Source organism: Arachis stenosperma, chromosome 6, assembly GCF_014773155.1.
Source record: "Arachis stenosperma cultivar V10309 chromosome 6, arast.V10309.gnm1.PFL2, whole genome shotgun sequence".
NCBI classification, from domain to species: Eukaryota; Viridiplantae; Streptophyta; class Magnoliopsida; order Fabales; family Fabaceae; genus Arachis; species Arachis stenosperma.
This window is the reverse complement of record NC_080382.1, coordinates 44,295,557-44,314,852: the sequence shown is the minus strand read 5'-3', so window position 1 is coordinate 44,314,852 and position 19,296 is coordinate 44,295,557. Positions and strand designations below refer to the sequence as shown.

The following is a 19,296-nucleotide window of genomic DNA, read 5'->3' as shown; positions in this document are numbered from 1 at the left end:
ATCAATGACTAATTACAAATTTGACAATCAAAATATACAATATAATATTCTCTAATTGTAATTAAAATTAAAATATTAAAATTTAATATAACTATATTAATGAGATAAAATATTTTCCTCCAATATTAATAAAGTTTTTTCCTCCATCCTCTTATCTACATCTCTTCCCTTCTTTATTTCTCTCTATCTTTCCTACTCTATATATAACTTATAATTTATATTATATATTACTAATTTGACAAACTAAAATATATCACGAGATATTCTTTTATTACAATTAAAATAAAATTTTTTCTCTAAAATTAACAAACTCGCGCTCTTCTTCTATCTCTCTACATTTCTGTTTACAAAAAATAAAATTAATAAAATATTATAACTTAAATAAATTCATAAAATTATTAAAAATACATTAAATTTATAATGAAAGATAATTAAAAGTAATTCTATAATATTATTCACATAAAAAATATTATTATTATTATTATTATTATTATTATTATTATTATTATTATTATTATTATTATTATTATAATTATATGCATACTTTTTTAATTTTTTATTTAGTTTCAAATTTTTATCGTTTATTTTTTTAATATATATATATATATATATATTTTTTTTTTGTAAATATTGATCGCATATGTTGAGTTAAGAAATTAATTAATATAATTGATGATGACAAATATTTAATTATTGGGCCAATCACCCAATTAGTTTTGATTATTTTGGTTAAGTGATGCAGGCCAAAAATAAGTGTTGTAGCAGCCTAATATTAAACAAAAGAAATCTACTGGTGGGCTGAATGGTAAGTGAAAATAAACCAAGCCCAAGTCATCCATCTCAAGCTCAATTCTTCAAGAAGCAAAGGCAAGAAATCAACGGGCTGAACTTGAGTAGAACCCGATCCAAGTCCGAGTTGATTTCAAATTCCTCCATCTTGCTTTCAAATTAAAGCCACGTTCTTTTCTCTCTGTCTCAGTCAAATTACAGAACTCAGAAAAAGTAAGAAAGAGTGCTTAGTTTCTAAGCTATTCAAAGAAGAGGAAAGAAAGAGAAGGCCAGGCAAGAAAGGCTGATGTCAAATCAGCTAGTTCAAACTAAATCAAGCTTAGGTTAAAGTAACCCATTTCCTTATACATGCATCACACTTTCTTCTCTTCATATTCAACTCTCTGCCACTCCATTTTGGGTGATATGAAAAAGAGGATTTATGTTCTCCACTGCTGTGTATCAACGGTGGAGAATATATCTTGGAGACCAAGTTGTGTTTCAATAGTCAAGATCTGGGTTTACCATTGAAGAAATCACTTTCTGCTGATAAGGTGACTGTCGGTCAAGATAGAGAAGTCAGAAGCAAAGTTCCTATTTGAGGATTACTGGGAAAAAGTGAACGGCTGAGTTGGTGAAGCTCAAGGCTCAAGAAGTTGACCTAGGAAGAGCAACCAAGCAACATGCAAGGAGATAAAAGAAGCTTGCTGTTCATTCAGAAGGCAAGAGAGTAAACCAGTGTTATTGAGATTTTGTTCTATAAAGAGTTCCCTGAAGAAGTTTCTCTACTTGGATAATGCATTCTTTCAAAGAAGCATTCAGCCAATATTGAAGAACTAAATCAGAGGCTTGTAAATCTAGTTTATCATATAGCAAAGAGGCTATTGATGAAGTCAATCTCCTTCATGTTTTACAGATCGTAATGTACTTTTTTATGTTTATCTTTCTGTAATTTCTTGAGAGAAAAGGCATATTGAGAGAGCTCAAATAAAAGCCATGAGTGAAAAAAGATTGAGTGATACACTTGAGAGAAAAGCCTAGAGTTATTTCAGATTTCCTTAGGTTGATTAAGTGTCTTGTCTCTTGTACCTGTTTGTTATCCCTTTCTTAGTTGGGTTAGCACTAAGAGTGAAGAGTTAGGTATTAGCATAACCAATGTCAAGTTAGGTTAGAACTTGAGTGTGAAAGGATTGGGTCAATCTTGTAGAATTGGTGTATGTAATACTTTTAACTATAGCGAAAATTCTTCCATTGTTGTGGAGGAGACTGGACGTAGGTTGCATAGCACAAGGCAATCGAACTAGGATACATGTTGGTGTTAGCTTTTCTCTTCTTTGTTGTGTTCTATTTTCTGATATTCATGAGACAAAAATAAATTGTCTCATAAATTTTCGCTGCTGAGTACAAATAGAATCAGAATTGATAGTTTGTTTTAAAGGGTCATAACAGCAACTCAAAAGGAAGGCATAGATTCAACCCCCCTTCTCTAAGCCTACCACAACCTTCAACATATAATTTAGAGAGAATACTAATGGTTGTGATTAATAATTAGAATCAAGATTCAATCACTTAAAAAAAATTGAGTTAATTTTATAATTATCAATATATTTTTTATACTAATATCTAATTATATATATATATATATATATATATATATATATATATATATATATAGAGAGAGAGAGAGAGAGAGAGAGAAAATATTATTTTTAAATAATAAATATAATTTTTTTGTTTGCACAATAAATTTAACACCTAATTAAATATAAAAGTATATATATTAATTTTTTTAAATATTAGATAATAAATGTTAAAATTAATTATTAATAAAAAATTAAACTTTTTTACTTAAAAATAATAATTAAAATTTTTATTACTTAATTTTTTTATAGAGAGATTCTGATCATTTTAGTTAATAAAATTTTTTGTTTTTTATAACTTTTTAGGAAAAGTAGTTTGATTTTATAAATTTTTATATTATAATTTATAATATTAAGATAAAATTAATATAATTTTAAAAAATTTATATTTTTATAATATTATGATGGAAAAACACTAGTTTTAATATAATACGAGAGCCACAAATAATTAAAAATCGTACATATAAGGTAAACCACGAAATTTCACCAATAATATAATGAATGCTGACATGTGTGTGCTGTACTTACAAACTACAAATAAATCAGAACCTTATATTCATTGTGTAGTATACATACATTATTATTATATATCTCAACAACAACTCCAAAACTACGGGGCCTTCCATTCTAATGTCTAATATCTGCTATGAAAGTAAAGGGAGCTACTAGAAAATAGCAGGAATCTTGCTGTAAACTAATAATGCCTTGGATGTTCCAAGATCGCATAGTAACAATATTGTAACGTAACATATATGCATGCTGCTTTAATTTCTAATATATGTGTATATAGTTCTTGTCGGGAAGAAAAGAAAGAGGTTCTCGGATTCTTCAATCATGAAATGTCACTAGGTTCATCATGTCCTTTTCTTTATTGGACTCTTATATTATATGGACTTTTCCTTTTGGGTATGGATTTTATTTTCACATGTAAGTTATTTTATTTGGATATCCGAATCATTTAAACCGTTATTAGTTAAAGTTTTATGATAATATACATAGAATTTAGAGTAAAGGACAAATAAGTACTTGACTTTTTGTTTTGCAGACATTTTCATCTTTTAGAATTTGAAAATACTTTTAAGTTCCTGAATTCCACAAACGGCGGATGAATAGGTCTTTCGGTCCATTTGCCTCTCGAAAAACAAACGGAGATTGATGAAATGATGACCACGTGTTCGCTACAGAGCTATGTGTTCGTTACAGAGCTATGGTGATTGGAGAGTGAGAGGGTTGTTCTTTTTCTTTTGTTTTCGTGAAAGGAAAGAAAGAGTGAGAATGTGAGCTAGAATTGGAGGAAGAAGAAAAGGAGAAAGGAGAAAGAAGTGGAGGAAGCCGCGGAGGTGGCGTGGACTGCTGGCGATGAAACAGCGAGAGGCAATAATGATGTGGGACGACGAAGAGGAGGATAAGAGAGAGGAGCACGGCGGTTCGGTGTGGCAGTTTCATCACAGATGGTGGAGGCTATGGTGGTTCTGGAATGGTGAGGGTGGTGGTTTCAGTGATGAAAGAGGAAGATGGTAGTTATTGGGGTCTGAACGGCAACTATGGAGCGGTGGTGATGGTGAATTGGAAGTGATGGTGGTGAGAAGAGGGTAACACGCAAATCAGAGGGGAGGAGAGGCGAAAAAGATAATTGGAAAATGAATTTATGGTTTTGGGGTTTCTTCAAACGCGGGGGAGTTCGTCGGCGGTCGTCGGCGGTCGTGGCTGGAGGTTCATGAAGATGGAGATGGTGATGGTAGGGAGGATGAAGCTGCGTGTGATGAAGAGCAAGAAGGAACTCTGTCCTGTTTAGGGCTGCCTTTGAAACAACGTTGTTTTGCAGTTGGGGACTTAATTGTCCCGTTTTGAAAAGGTTCCATCCACATATATATTCGTAAGACTAGGTTAGCATAATGGAGCCACGTTAGACTTTTCTATTGGTTCCGACAGACCCATATGAACGGAAGGAGTCTTTTGTCCAACTTTTAAAGAGGTCAGGGACTTAAAAGTATTTTCAAATCTTGAGGGACAAAAATGTCTGCAAAAAAAAAGGTCAGGGACTTATTTGTCCTTTACTCTAGGATTTAATTTGAGTACACTAATTTTATAAAACGTTTTATATAGTCATACAATTACATCTATTTTTTTAATTGACTATTTACGTAGTTTGTGTGAAGGGTAATTATTTTTACTAATGTAGCATTACGTAATTGAATGCACGTACAAAACAACTTTATATTGTTAAGACTGAAAAGGAGAAAGGAAAAAAAGCTAAGGTGAAATGATTTAAATAATCAACCATATTAGGTATACAACAAAATTTGCCATTAGAGTAAAATATATATTAGAATACAAAATACATAATAAAAATGAGTTAAGCTATATATGCATTTGTAAACCTCAGATAGTTAATTAATAGTTAACCAATAAATTAATTTTTATTTAAAGAAATTAGGAAATTAAATTTAATAAGTTAGAAGGGTAAAAATAATTAAAATATGAATTTTGACATTAATTTTAAAAAATTTGACCCAAAATTAAGTCAACGGATCGAACCGATTAGACCGGACTCATATTGGGCTTAAGGCCCACTATATTTAAGGCCAAATCAGCCTCCTCTTCCTCTCATAAGCTGAAAACACGCTGAAGCATAGGGGTGGAGGAAGACATGAAACTTCAAACCCTTGCTCAAACTTCCATTCATCATAACTTTCAATTCAGAGCTCAAATTGACGAGCCATTAGTGGCCACGCATTCGTCTCAGAATTCTCTACAAAATCTATAGAATTTGAGATTTCATGCCCAGTTCTACTCCTTTTCAATTAGTGATTTTTGGGTTTTGGATTTTGAGGGTTTTTGTGTTTTGGTGTTTTGATGGTTTAGGTGAACTCTAGCGGTGGATAATCACCAGATTTTGTCCATTGTACTCGTGGGTAACGGTAAGAAAACTTTAACCCTTGTGAATTAGTGATTTAGTGAGCTCAATATTGATTATTGTGATATTGTATGAATTAGATTGTGTATCTTGTTAAATAGGAGTTCAATTGGTGGATTGAAACAAAATTATAGTAGTTGAACTTGTGGAATTGGCAATTGGAAGCTTGAAGCTTATGAAAGGAGAGGTTTTTGAGGTATTCCGCGCTTATTAGAGAGGAATCGGCCAAGGTATGGTTTTGGTTTCTCGTAGATAATATATAATGTAACGTGAAAAATTAGGCTAGATGACCGTAGGATAGGTTGAATTATGTGAACCTATTGAGGTTTAGTGATTAGTGGATATGTTGAATTTAATTATGAAAATGTGTGGTAATTTATGATTGTAGTGATTGATGAGAAATGATGAATGTTTATGAAATGTGTTATGAGTTATTGATGAATTATGTTGTTGATGACTATTGAGGGTTGGGCGGAAATTTATAAAATTGAGTATTGGAATGTTGTGGAAGGAATAAAATGGTTAGAGAATTGCTTTAAGTGTATTTGAAGTTGTTTTAAGGTGTGAACTTTGGTTTTGAAATTGAGAATTTAGAAAATAGAGGTTTTGAACTCTTTTGGTAAAAATGGATTTTTAACGAACTTCGGTGGACCATAACTTGAGCCTTGAATTTTGGATTTGAATGAAATTTATTTTAAATTAAAGATAATTTCAAGAGTTTTACGACGGTATAAAGTTTGTGAAAAACAAAATTTTGTAGAGGAAGTTATGCATGTCAGAAGTTATGTGCCCAAAATTGAATTTTTCTTATGTTGCAGAAAACCAGAATTTCAAGTGTGTGTGTGTGTATGCACACTAGTGTACGCAAGCACATACCAATGGGGTGCGTTTAGGCCCGTGCGTATGCACGAGGGGGCGTGTGTACACACACCCTGAGGATTTTGCAAGTGTGCATATGCACATTGTGGTGCGTATGCACAGGATGGGAAGGTTTTTCTATTGTGCATGCGCATGGAACGGTGCGTGCGCATAACACTCTATTTTTCACTAAAATTCTATTTTTTACTGTTTGACCTTCTCGGCAAGTCTGTAAACCTCCGGAACCATTGTTTTGATGGAGATTCACAATTTTTGTACTATTGAACATTCCTCTGATTTCCAAACCTCTAAAAACTCTATTTAAGGTTTATTGGTTAAGTTTTGTGACCATTTTCACTGAGAGGATGGGATGTAGCTATCAACAAGGGTGATGCCTCTAGACGATTAGCCGTGCAGTGACACCGCATAGGACCATTTTCCCGAGAGGATTAAAAGTAGCCATTGATGATGGTGATGCCCTACATACAGCTTGCCATGGAAAGGAGTAAGAAGGATTGGATGAAAGCAATAAGAAAGTAGAGATTCGAAAGGATTCTAGCATCTCCACACGCCTATCTGAAATTCCCACTATTGATTTACATAAGTATTTCTATCCCTTTTTATTTTCTATTTATTATTAATTTTCGAAACCCATAACCATTTAATCTGCCTAACTGAGATTTACAAGGTGACCATAGCTTGCTTCATACCAACAATCTCTGTGGGATCGACCCTTACTCACGTAAGGTATTACTTGGATGACCCAGTACACTTGCTGGTTAAGTTGAACGGAGTTGTGTCCACACATAAGTGCCATAATAATGATTCCATACAACAACAAATAATACTACATTGATGTGATCACAATTTCGTCCACCAATGATGGAAAAGACTTGCTATTGCTCAGCCTATTGCGTCCACCATTGTTAAAGCCTTGTTGAGGCTTGATGAGCGGATAATTTATACACTTTTTGGCATTGTTTTTAGTATGTTTTTAGTATGATCTAGTTAGTTTTTAGTATATTTTTATTAGTTTTTAGTTAAAATTCACTTTTCTGGACTTTACTATGAGTTTGTGTGTTTTTCTGTGATTTCAGGTATTTTCTGGCTGAAATTGAGGGATCTGAGCAAAAATCTGATTCAGAGACTGAAAAGGACTGCAGATGCTGTTGGATTCTGACCTCCCTGCACTCGAAGTGGATTTTCTGGAGCTACAGAAGCCCAATTGGCGCGCTCTCAACGGCGTTGGAAAGTAGACATCCTGGGCTTTCCAGCAATATATGAAAGTCCATACTTTGCCCAAGATTTGATGGCCCAAACCGGCGTTCAAAGTCACCTCAAGAAATCCCAGCGTTAAACGCTGGAACTGGCACTCAAATGGGAGTTAAACGCCCAAACTGGCATAAAAACTGGCGTTTAACTCCAAAAAAAGAGTCTCTACACGAAAATGCTTCATTTGCTCAGCCCAAGCACACACCAAGTGGGCCCGGAAGTGGATTTTTATGTCATTTACTCATCTCTGTACACCTTAGGCTACTAGTTTTCTATAAGTAGGACCTTTTACTATTGTATTGAGATATCGGGGGTAGCTATCTTCATTTTTATGCTATCTTAGATCATTGGGAGGCTGGCCATTCGGCCATGCCTAGACCTTATGCTTATGTATTTTCAACGGTGGAGTTTCTACACACCATAGATTAAGGTGTGGAGCTCTGCTGTACCTCGAGTATTAATGCAATTACTATTGTTCTTCTATTCAATTCCGCTTGTTCTTTGTCCAAGATATCACTTGTTCTTCAACTTAATGAAGGTGATGATCGTCACGGATCATCACCATTCTCACTCATGAACAAAGTGACTGACAACCACTCTTGTTCTACAAGCATCTGAGGCTTAGTGAATATCTCTTGGATTCCTGATAACACGATGCATGGTTGATCGCCTGACAACCGAGTGCTCGCCTGACAAACGAGCCAGCCATTCCGTGAGATCAGAGTCTTCGTGGTATAGGCAAGAACTGATGGCGGCATTCAAGAGAATCCGGAAGGTCTAACCTTGTCTGTGGTATTCTGAGTAGGATTCAATGATTGAATGACTGTGACGTGCTTCAAACTCCTAGCAGGCTAGGGCGTTAGTGACAGACGCAAAAGAATCAATGGATTCTATTCCGGCCTGAACGAGAACCGACAGATGATTAGCCTATGCTGTGACAGAGCATCAGGGACGTATTTTCACTGAGAGGATGGGAGGTAGCTGCTGACAACAGTGAAACCCTACACGAGCTTGCCATGGAAAGGAGTAAGAAGGATTGGATGAAGGCAGTAGGAAAGCAGAGAGACGGAAGGGAAGGCATCTTCATACGCTTGTCTGAAGCTCTTACACCAATGATATACATAAGTATCTCTATCTTTATCTTTATGCTTTATTCGTTCATCACTATACCCATTTGAGTCTGCCTGACTGAGATCTACAAGATGACCATAGCTTGCTTCATACCACCAATCTCCGTGGGATCGACCCTTACTTGCGTAAGGTTTATTACTTGGACGACCCAGTGCACTTGCTGGTTAGTTGTGCGAAGTTGTGTTTATGCCATGGTATTGAGCACCAAGTCTTTGGAGCCATTACTAGGGATTGTTTATGTTTTGAAAAGTATTGATCACAATTTCGTGCACCAAGGCTTTTGTTGATCTTTCATTGAGAAATTTGGATGATTTCTCCATGATGAATTATAGGTGTTTCCATAAAGTTCACCCATGTAATTGACCTCTGCCATTGCAGGGTTCTCAAGATCATAAGCTTCTTCAGAAGCTGCCTCTTTAGTATTGTTGGATGCATTTTGCCATCCATTCAGACTTTGAGAGATCATGTTGACTTGCTCAGTCAACACTTTGTTCTGAGCCAATATGGCATTCAGAGCATCAATTTCAAGAACTCCTTTCTTCTGAGGTATCCCATTATTCACGAAATTCCTCTCAGAAGTGTACATAAATTGGTTATTTGCAACCATGTCAATGAGTTCTTGAGCTTCTGCAGGTGTTTTCTTTAGGTGAATTGATCCACCTGCAGAATGGTCCAATGACATTTTCGAAAATTCAAATAGGCCATAATAGAATATATCTAATATGGTCCATTCTGAAAACATGTCAGATGGACATCTTTTGGTCAGCTGCTTGTATCTTTCCCAAGCTTCATAGAGGGATTCACCATCTTTTTGTTTGAAGGTCTGAACATCCACTCTAAGCGTGCTCAGCTTTTGAGGAGGAAAGAATTTATCCAAGAAGGCTGTGACCAGCTTATCCCAAGAGTCCAGGCTATCCTTAGGTTGTGAATCCAACCATATCCTTGGATAGCTCTGTTGGAGGATCTCTTCATCTGAAGAAGACGCCTACAGAGGCTCAAGAGCTAATTGAAATGGTTGCAAATAACCAATTCATGTACACTTCTGAAAGGAATCCTGTGAACAATGGGACTAGTCAGAAGAGAGGAGTTCTTGAGATTGACACTCTGAATGCCATACTGGCTCAGAACAAGATATTGACTCAGCAAGTCAATTTGATTTCTCAAAGTCTGTCTGGAATGCAAAATGCACCTGGCAGTACTAAGTAAGCTTCATCTGAGGAAGAAGCTTATGATCCTGAAAACCCTTCAATGGAAGAGGTGAATTACCTAGGAGAACCCTATGGAAACACCTATAATTCTTCATGGAGAAATCACCCAAATTTCTCATGGAAGAATCAAGAGAGACCTCAACAAGGTTTCAATAACAATAATGGTGGAAGAAACAGGCTTGGCAATAACAAGCCTTTTCCATCATCTTCTCAGCAACAGACAGAGAGTTCTAAGCAGAATACCTCTGACTTAGCAACAATGGTCTCTGATCTAATCAAAACCACTCAAAGTTTCATGAATGAAACAAGGTCCTCCATCAGAAATTTGGAAGGACAAGTGGGACAGCTGAGCAAGAAAATTACTGAACTCCCTCCTAGTACTCTCCCAAGTAATACAGAAGAAAATCCAAAAGGAGAGTGCAAAGCCATAACCATGGCCGAATATGGAGAGGAAAGAGAGGAGGTGGACGCCACTGAGGAAGACCTCAATGGGCGTGCACCAACCTCCTCTGTGTTCCCCAATGAGGAACCATGGGAATCTGAGGCTCAAAATGAGACCATAGAGATTCCATTGGACTTACTTTTGCCTTTCATGAGCTCTGATAAGTATTCTTCCTCTGAAGAGGATGAGTATGTCACTGAAGAGCAAGTTGCTAAATACCTTGGAGCAATCATGAAGCTAAATGACAAGTTATTCGGAAATGAGACTTGGGAAGATGAACCTCCCTTGCTCACCAAAGAACTGGATGACTTGTCTAGGCAAAAATTACCTCAAAAGAGACAAGATCCTGGGAAGTTTTCCATACCTTGTACCATAGGCACCATGACCTTCAAGAAGGCCCTGTGTGACTTAGGGTCAAGTGTGAACCTCATGCCTCTCTCTGTAATGGAGAAGCTAGGGATCTTTGAGGTACAAGCTGCAAAAATCTCACTAGAGATGGCAGACAACTCAAGAAAACAAGCTTATGGACTTGTAGAGAATGTTTTGGTTAAGATTGAGGACCATTACATCCCTACTGATTTCATAGTCCTAGAGACTGGGAAGTGCATGGATGAATCCATCATCCTTGGCAGACCCTTCCTAGCCACAGCAAAGGCTGTGATTGATGTTGATAGAGGTGAACTAATCATTCAAGTGAATAAAGAATCCTTTGTGTTTAAGGCTCAAGGATATCCCTCTGTCACCATGGAGAGGAAGCATGAAGAGCTTCTCTCAAATCAGAGACAAACAGAGCCCCCACGGTCAAACTTTAAGTTTGGTGTTGGGAGGCCACAACCAAACTCTAAGTTTGGTGTTGAACCCCCACATTCAAGCTCTAAGTTTGGTGTTGGAAGGTTCCAACATTGCTCTGAGTATCTGTGAGGCTCCATGAGAGCCCTCTGTCAAGCTACTGACATTAAAGAAGCGCTTGTTGGGAGGCAACCCAATGATTATATTTTATATATTTCTCTTTGTTATTTTATGTTTTTTGTAGGTTGATGATCATAAGAAGTCACAAAATCCATTGAAAAAGCAAAAACAGAATGAAAAACAGGAAGAAAAACAGCACACCCTGGAGGAAGAATTCACTGGCGTTTAAATGCCAGTGAAGCTAGCATTTGGGCGTTTAACGCCCAGTCTAGCACCATTCTGGGCGTTTAACGCCAGAAAGGGGCACCAGACTGGCGTTAAACGCCAGAAAAGGGCTAGAACCTGGCGTTAAACGCCAGGAATGGGCACCAGCCCGGCGTTTAACGCCAGAAATAGCTCAAAACGTGATTTTGAGCAACATTTGGTGCAGGGATAACTTTTCCTTGACACCACAGGATCTGTGGACCCACAGGACCCCACCACCACTCTCTCTCTTCTTCCCCCATTCACCAATCACCTCAACATCTCTTCCCCAAAAACCCTTCACCTATCAAATCCCATCTTTCTCTTCACCACTCACATCCATCCTTCATAAAACCCCACCAACCTCACCCTTCAAATTCAAACCACTTTCCCTCCCAAACCCACCCATAATGGCCGAACCTCATCTCCCCTCTCTCCTATATAAACCCTTCTTCACCCCTTCATTTTCACACAACCTAAACAACACTTCTCCCCCTCTTTGGCCGAATACACCACCATCTCCCTCTTCCTCATTTCTTCTTCTTCTACTCTCTTCTTTCTTCTTTTGCTCGAGGACGAGCAACCATTTTAAGTTTGGTGTGGTAAAAGCGTTGCTTTTTTCGTTTTCCATAACCATTATGGCATCCAAGGCCGGAGAAACCTCTAGAAAGAGGAAAGGGAAGGCAAAAGCTTCCACATCCGAGTCATGGGAGATGGATAGATTCATCTCAAGGGTGCATCAAGACCACTTCTATGAAGTTGTGGCCTTGAAGAAGGTGATCCCCGAGGTCCCCTTTTCACTCAAAAAGGGTGAATATCCGGAGATCCGCCATGAGATCCGAAGAAGAGGTTGGGAAGTACTTACCAACCCCATTCAACAAGTCGGAATCTTGATGGTTCAAGAGTTCTATGCCAATGCATGGATCACAAAGAACCATGATCAAAGTATGAACCCGGATCCAAAGAATTATCTTACTATGGTTCGGGGGAAATACTTGGATTTTAGTCCGGAAAGTGTAAGGTTGGCATTCAATTTGCCTATGATACAAGGAGATGAACATCCTTACACTAGAAGGGTCAACTTTGATCAAAGGTTGGACCAAGTCCTCACAGTCATATGTGAAGAGGGCGCACAATGGAAGAGAGATTCAAGAGGCAAGCCGGTTCAATTAAGAAGGCATGACCTCAAGCCCATGGCTAGAGGATGGTTGGAGTTCATTCAACGCTCAATCATTCCCACTAGCAACCGGTCCGAAGTTACTCTAGACCGGGCCATCATGATTCATAGCATCATGATTGGAGAAGAAGTGGAAGTTCATGAGGTTATAGCCCAAGAACTCTATAAAGTGGCGGACAAGTCTTCCACCTTGGCAAGGCTAGCCTTTCCTCATCTCATTTGTCACCTCTGTTATTCAGTTGGAGTTGACATAGAAGGAGATACCCCCATTGATGAGGACAAGCCCATCACCAAGAAAAGGATGGAGCACACAAGAGACCCTCTCATCAAGAGATCCCTGAGATGCCTCAAGGGATGCACTTCCCTCCACAAGACTATTGGGAGCAAGTAAACACCTCCCTAGGAGAATTGAGTTCCAACATGGGACAACTAAGGGTGGAGCATCAAGAACACTCCATTCTCCTCCATGAAATTAGAGAAGATCAAAGAATCATGAGAGAGGAGCAACAAAGGCAAGGAAGAGACATTGAGGAGCTCAAGCACTCCATAGGATCTTCAAGAGGAAGAAAGAGCCGCCATCACTAAGGTGGACCCGTTCTTTGATTTCCTTGCTCTTTATTCTTCTGTTTTTCGAATTCTATGCTTATGTTTATCCATGTTTGTGTCTTGTGATCATTAGTGTCTTAGTGTCTATGCCTTAAAGTTATGAATGTCCTATGAATCCATCACCTTTCTTGAATAAAAACGTGCTTAATTGAAAAGGAAAGAATTGCATGAATTCTGAATTTTATAGCAGTTTAATTATTTTGATGTGGTGGCAACACTTTTGTTCTCTGAATGTATGCTTGAACAGTGCATATGTCTTTTGAATTTGTGGTTCATGAATGTTGGCTCTTGAAAGAATGATGAAAAAGGAGACATGTTACTGAGGATCTGAAAAATCATAAAAATGATTCTTGAAGCAAGAAAAAGCAGTGAATACAAAAAAAAAGAGAGGAAGCAAGCGAAAAAAAAAAAGAGAAAAACCGAAAAAAAAAGAAAGAAAAAGAAAGAAATAAAATTGTGATCCAAGGCAATAAGAGTGTGCCTAAGAACCCTGGACACCTCTAATTGGGGACTTTAGCAAAGCTGAGTCACAATCTGAAAAGGTTCACCCAATTATGTGTCTGTGGCATGTATGTATCCGGTGGTAATACTGGAAGACAGAGTGCTTTGGGCCACGGCCAAGACTCAATAAGTAGCTGCGTTCAAGAATCATCATACTTAACTAGGAGAATCAATAACACTATCTGGATTCTGAGTTCCTAAAGAAGCCAATCATTCTGAATTCCAAAGGATAGAGTGAGATGCCAAAACTATTCAGAGGCAAAAAGCTAAAAGCCCCGCTCATCTAATTAATACTGATCTTCATAGATGTTTTTGGAGTTCATTGCATATTCTCTTCTTTTTATCTTATTTGATCTTCAGTTGCTTGGGGACAAGCAACAATTTAAGTTTGGTGTTGTGATGAGCGGATAATTTATACACTTTTTGGCATTGTTTTAGTATGTTTTTAGTATGATCTAGTTAGTTTTTAGTATATTTTTATTAGTTTTTAGTTAAAATTCACTTTTCTGGACTTTACTATGAGTTTGTGTGTTTTTCTGTGATTTCAGGTATTTTCTGGCTGAAATTGAGGGATCTGAGCAAAAATCTGATTCAGAGACTGAAAAGGACTGCAGATGCTGTTGGATTCTGACCTCCCTGCACTCGAAGTGGATTTTCTGGAGCTACAGAAGCCCAATTGGCGCGCTCTCAACGGCGTTGGAAAGTAGACATCCTGGGCTTTCCAGCAATATATAATAGTCCATACTTTGCCCAAGATTTGATGGCCCAAACCGGCGTTCAAAGTCACCTCAAGAAATCCCAGCGTTAAACGCTGGAACTGGCACCCAAATGGGAGTTAAACGCCCAAACTGGCATAAAAGCTGGCGTTTAACTCCAAAAAAAGAGTCTCTACACGAAAATGCTTCATTTGCTCAGCCCAAGCACACACCAAGTGGGCCCGGAAGTGGATTTTTATGTCATTTACTCATCTCTGTACACCTTAGGCTACTAGTTTTCTATAAGTAGGACCTTTTACTATTGTATTGAGATATCGGGGGTAGCTATCTTCATTTTTATGCTATCTTAGATCATTGGGAGGCTGGCCATTCGGCCATGCCTAGACCTTATGCTTATGTATTTTCAACGGTGGAGTTTCTACACACCATAGATTAAGGTGTGGAGCTCTGCTGTACCTCGAGTATTAATGCAATTACTATTGTTCTTCTATTCAATTCCGCTTGTTCTTTGTCCAAGATATCACTTGTTCTTCAACTTAATGAAGGTGATGATCGTCACGGATCATCACCATTCTCACTCATGAACAAAGTGACTGACAACCACTCTTGTTCTACAAGCATCTGAGGCTTAGTGAATATCTCTTGGATTCCTGATAACACGATGCATGGTTGATCGCCTGACAACCGAGTGCTCGCCTGACAAACGAGCCAGCCATTCCGTGAGATCAGAGTCTTCGTGGTATAGGCAAGAACTGATGGCGGCATTCAAGAGAATCCGGAAGGTCTAACCTTGTCAGTGGTATTCTGAGTAGGATTCAATGATTGAATGACTGTGACGTGCTTCAAACTCCTAGCAGGCTAGGGCGTTAGTGACAGACGCAAAAGAATCAATGGATTCTATTCCGGCCTGAACGAGAACCGACAGATGATTAGCCTATGCTGTGACAGAGCATCAGGGACGTATTTTCACTGAGAGGATGGGAGGTAGCTGTTGACAACAGTGAAACCCTACACGAGCTTGCCATGGAAAGGAGTAAGAAGGATTGGATGAAGGCAGTAGGAAAGCAGAGAGACGGAAGGGAAGGCATCTTCATACGCTTGTCTGAAGCTCTTACACCAATGATATACATAAGTATCTCTATCTTTATCTTTATGCTTTATTCGTTCATCACTATACCCATTTGAGTCTGCCTGACTGAGATCTACAAGATGACCATAGCTTGCTTCATACCACCAATCTCCGTGGGATCGACCCTTACTCGCGTAAGGTTTATTACTTGGACGACCCAGTGCACTTGCTGGTTAGTTGTGCGAAGTTGTGTTTATGCCATGGTATTGAGCACCAAGTCTTTGGAGCCATTACTAGGGATTGTTTATGTTTTGAAAAGTATTGATCACAATTTCGTGCACCAAGGCTTTTGTTGATCTTTCATTGAGAAATTTGGATGATTTCTCCATGATGAATTATAGGTGTTTCCATAAAGTTCACCCATGTAATTGACCTCTGCCATTGCAGGGTTCTCAAGATCATAAGCTTCTTCAGAAGCTGCCTCTTTAGTATTGTTGGATGCATTTTGCCATCCATTCAGACTTTGAGAGATCATGTTGACTTGCTCAGTCAACACTTTGTTCTGAGCCAATATGGCATTCAGAGCATCAATTTCAAGAACTCCTTTCTTCTGAGGTATCCCATTATTCACGAAATTCCTCTCAGAAGTGTACATAAATTGGTTATTTGCAACCATGTCAATGAGTTCTTGAGCTTCTGTAGGTGTTTTCTTTAGGTGAATTGATCCACCTGCAGAATGGTCCAATGACATTTTTGAAAATTCAAATAGGCCATAATAGAATATATCTAATATGGTCCATTCTGAAAACATGTCAGATGGACATCTTTTGGTCAGCTGCTTGTATCTTTCCCAAGCTTCATAGAGGGATTCCCCATCTTTTTGTTTGAAGGTCTGAACATCCACTCTAAGCGTGCTCAGCTTTTGAGGAGGAAAGAATTTATCCAAGAAGGCTGTGACCAGCTTATCCCAAGAGTCCAGGCTATCCTTAGGTTGTGAATCCAACCATATTCTAGCTCTGTCTCTTACAACAAAAGGGAAAAGCATGAGTCTGTAGACTTCAGGATCAACTCCATTTGTCTTAACAGTCTCACAAATCTGCAAGAACTTAGTTAAAAACTGGTAAGGATCTTCAGATGGAAGTCCATAAAACTTGCAGCTCTGTTGCATTAAAGCAACTAGTTGAGGCTTAAGCTCAAAATTATTGGCTCCAATGGCAGGAATGGAGATGCTTCTTCCATCAAATTTGGACGTTGGCTTTGTGAAGTCACCGAGCATTCTCCTTGCATTATTATTATTTTCGGCTGCCATCTCCTTCTCTTGTTCTAATGTTTCTGAAAGGTTACCTTTAGATTGTTGTAACTTAACTTCTCTTAATTTTCTCTTCAGAGTCCTTTCAGGTTCTGGATCGATTTCAACAAGAGTGTCTTTTTCCTTGTTCCTGCTCATATGAAAGAGAAGAAAAACAAGAAAGGAAGAGGAATCCTCTATGTCACAGTATAGAGATTCCTTTATGTTAGTAGAAGAAGAAAAGGGAGAAGAATGTAGAAGAGGGGATTCGGCTATTTAGATGGAGAGATGTGAAGAGAAGTGTTAGTAATTAAATAATTAAATAGAACAAGAAAAGAGAGGGAGAATTTCGAAAATAATTTTAAAAAGGGGTTAGTAATTTTCGAAAATTAAAGATAAAATATAATTAAAATTAAAATTTAGAACAAAAAGAATTTTTGAAAAAGAGATGGGATATTTTCGAAAATTAGAGAGGGAAAAGTAGTTAGGTGGTTTTGAAAAAGATAAGAAACAAACAAAAAGTCAAATAGTTAGTTGAAAAAGATATTAACATGAAAATTTAAAAAGATAAGAAGATAAGAAGTTAGATAAGATATTTTAAAATCAATTTCTGAAAAAGATAAAATTTTGAAAAAGATAAGATATAAAAGATAAGATAAGATATGTTTGAAAAAGATTTAATTTTTTTTAAATTAAAATTAATTACTTAACTAACAAGAAACTAAAAGATAAGATTCTAGAACTTAAAGATTGAACCTTTCTTAACAAGCAAGTAACAAACTCCAAATTTTTGAATCAATCACATTAATTGTTAGCTAATTTTCGAAAATATGATATAAAGATAAGAAAAAGATTTTGAAAAAGATTTTTGAAATTTTCGAAAAATAGAAAAAAAATGAAAAGGATATAATTTTTGAAAAAAGATTTTGAAAAGATAAGATTTTTAAAATTGAAAATTTGACTTGACTTGTAAGAAACACTAAATTTTGAAAATTTTTGACTAAGTCAACTCAAATTTTCGAAAATTATGAGAAAAATAAGGAAAAGATATTTTTTTATTTTTGAATTTTTAATTATGAGAGAGAAAAACACAAACATGACCCAAAACTTAAAAATTTTGGATCAAAACACATGATGCATGCAAGAACACTATGAATGTCAAGATGAACATCAAGAACATATTTTTGAAAAATTTTTGATGCAAAGAAAACATGCAAGACACCAAACTTAGAAATCTTTAATGCATGGACTCTAACAAACGAAAAATGCACATGAAAAACAACAAACAACACAAAACAAGAAAACATCAAGATCAAACAAGAGGGCTTAGCAAGAACAACTTGAAGATCATGAAGAACACCATGAATGCATGAATTTTTTCAAAAAATGCAAGAAAAGTTTTTAAAGCATGCAATTGACACCAAACTTAAAACATGATACAAGACTCAAACAAGAAACACAAAATATTTTTGGTTTTTATGATTTTATTAATTTTTTTAGATTTTTATTAATTTTTTCGAAAATAAAGTTTGGAAAAACGAAAAAGAAAAGAAAAATTTTGAAAAAGATTTTTGAAAAGAAAATTACCTAATCTGAGCAACAAGATGAACCGTCAGTTGTCCAAACTAGAACAATCCCCGGCAACGGCGCCAAAAACTTGGTGGACGAAATTGTGATCACATCAATGTAGTACTCTTTGTTATTGTATGGAATCATTATTATGGCTCTTTGCTATGTGTAGACACAACTCCGTTCAACTTAACCAGCAAGTGTACTGGGTCATCCAAGTAATACCTTACGTGAGTAAGGGTCGATCCCACAGAGATTGTTGGTATGAAGCAAGCTATGGTCACCTTGTAAATCTCAGTTAGGCAGATTAAATTGGTTTATGATGAATTCGAAAATTAATAATAAATAGAAAATAAAATAGGATAGAAATACTTATGTAATTTAATGGTGGGAATTTCAGATAGGCGTGTGGAGATGCTAGAATCCTCTCGAATCTCTACTTTCTTATTACATTCATCCAATCCTTCTTACTCCTTCCCATGGCAAGCTGTATGTAGGGCATCACCGTCTTCAATGGCTACTTTTTATCCTCTCGGGAAAATGGTCCTATGCGCTGTCACTGCATGGCTAATCGTCTGGAGGCATCATCCTTGTTGATGGCTACATCCCATCCTCTCAGTGAAAATGGTCCAAATGCTCTGTCACAGCATGGCTAATCATCTGTCGGTTCTCAATCAGGCTGGAATAGAATCCCTTGATTCTTTTGCGTCTGTCACTAACGCCCAGCCTTCAGGAGTTTGAAGCTCGTCACAGTCATTCAATACCGGAATCCTACTCGGAATACCACAGACAAGGTTAGACTTTCCGGATTCCTGGGATCCTACTCAGAATACCACAGACAAGGTTAGACTTTCCGGATCCCCATGAATGCCGCCATCTATCTAGCTTATACCACGAAGATTCTGTTGGGGAATCTCAGAGATATGCGCCCGGCCTAAGGTAGAACGGAAGTGGTTGTCAGTCACGCGCGTTCTTAGGTGAG

General features: G+C 37.3%; 1 non-coding gene across 1 annotated transcript; it reads left to right on the top strand.

The window, feature by feature from the left end:
- Nucleotides 1–9,326: 9,326 nt before the first annotated feature.
- Nucleotides 9,327–9,430, top strand: LOC130938650 (small nucleolar RNA R71). Its single transcript, XR_009069809.1, has one exon. It is a non-coding gene; the product is annotated as a small nucleolar RNA R71 (small nucleolar RNA).
- The last annotated feature ends 9,866 nt before the right edge of the window (nt 9,431–19,296 follow it).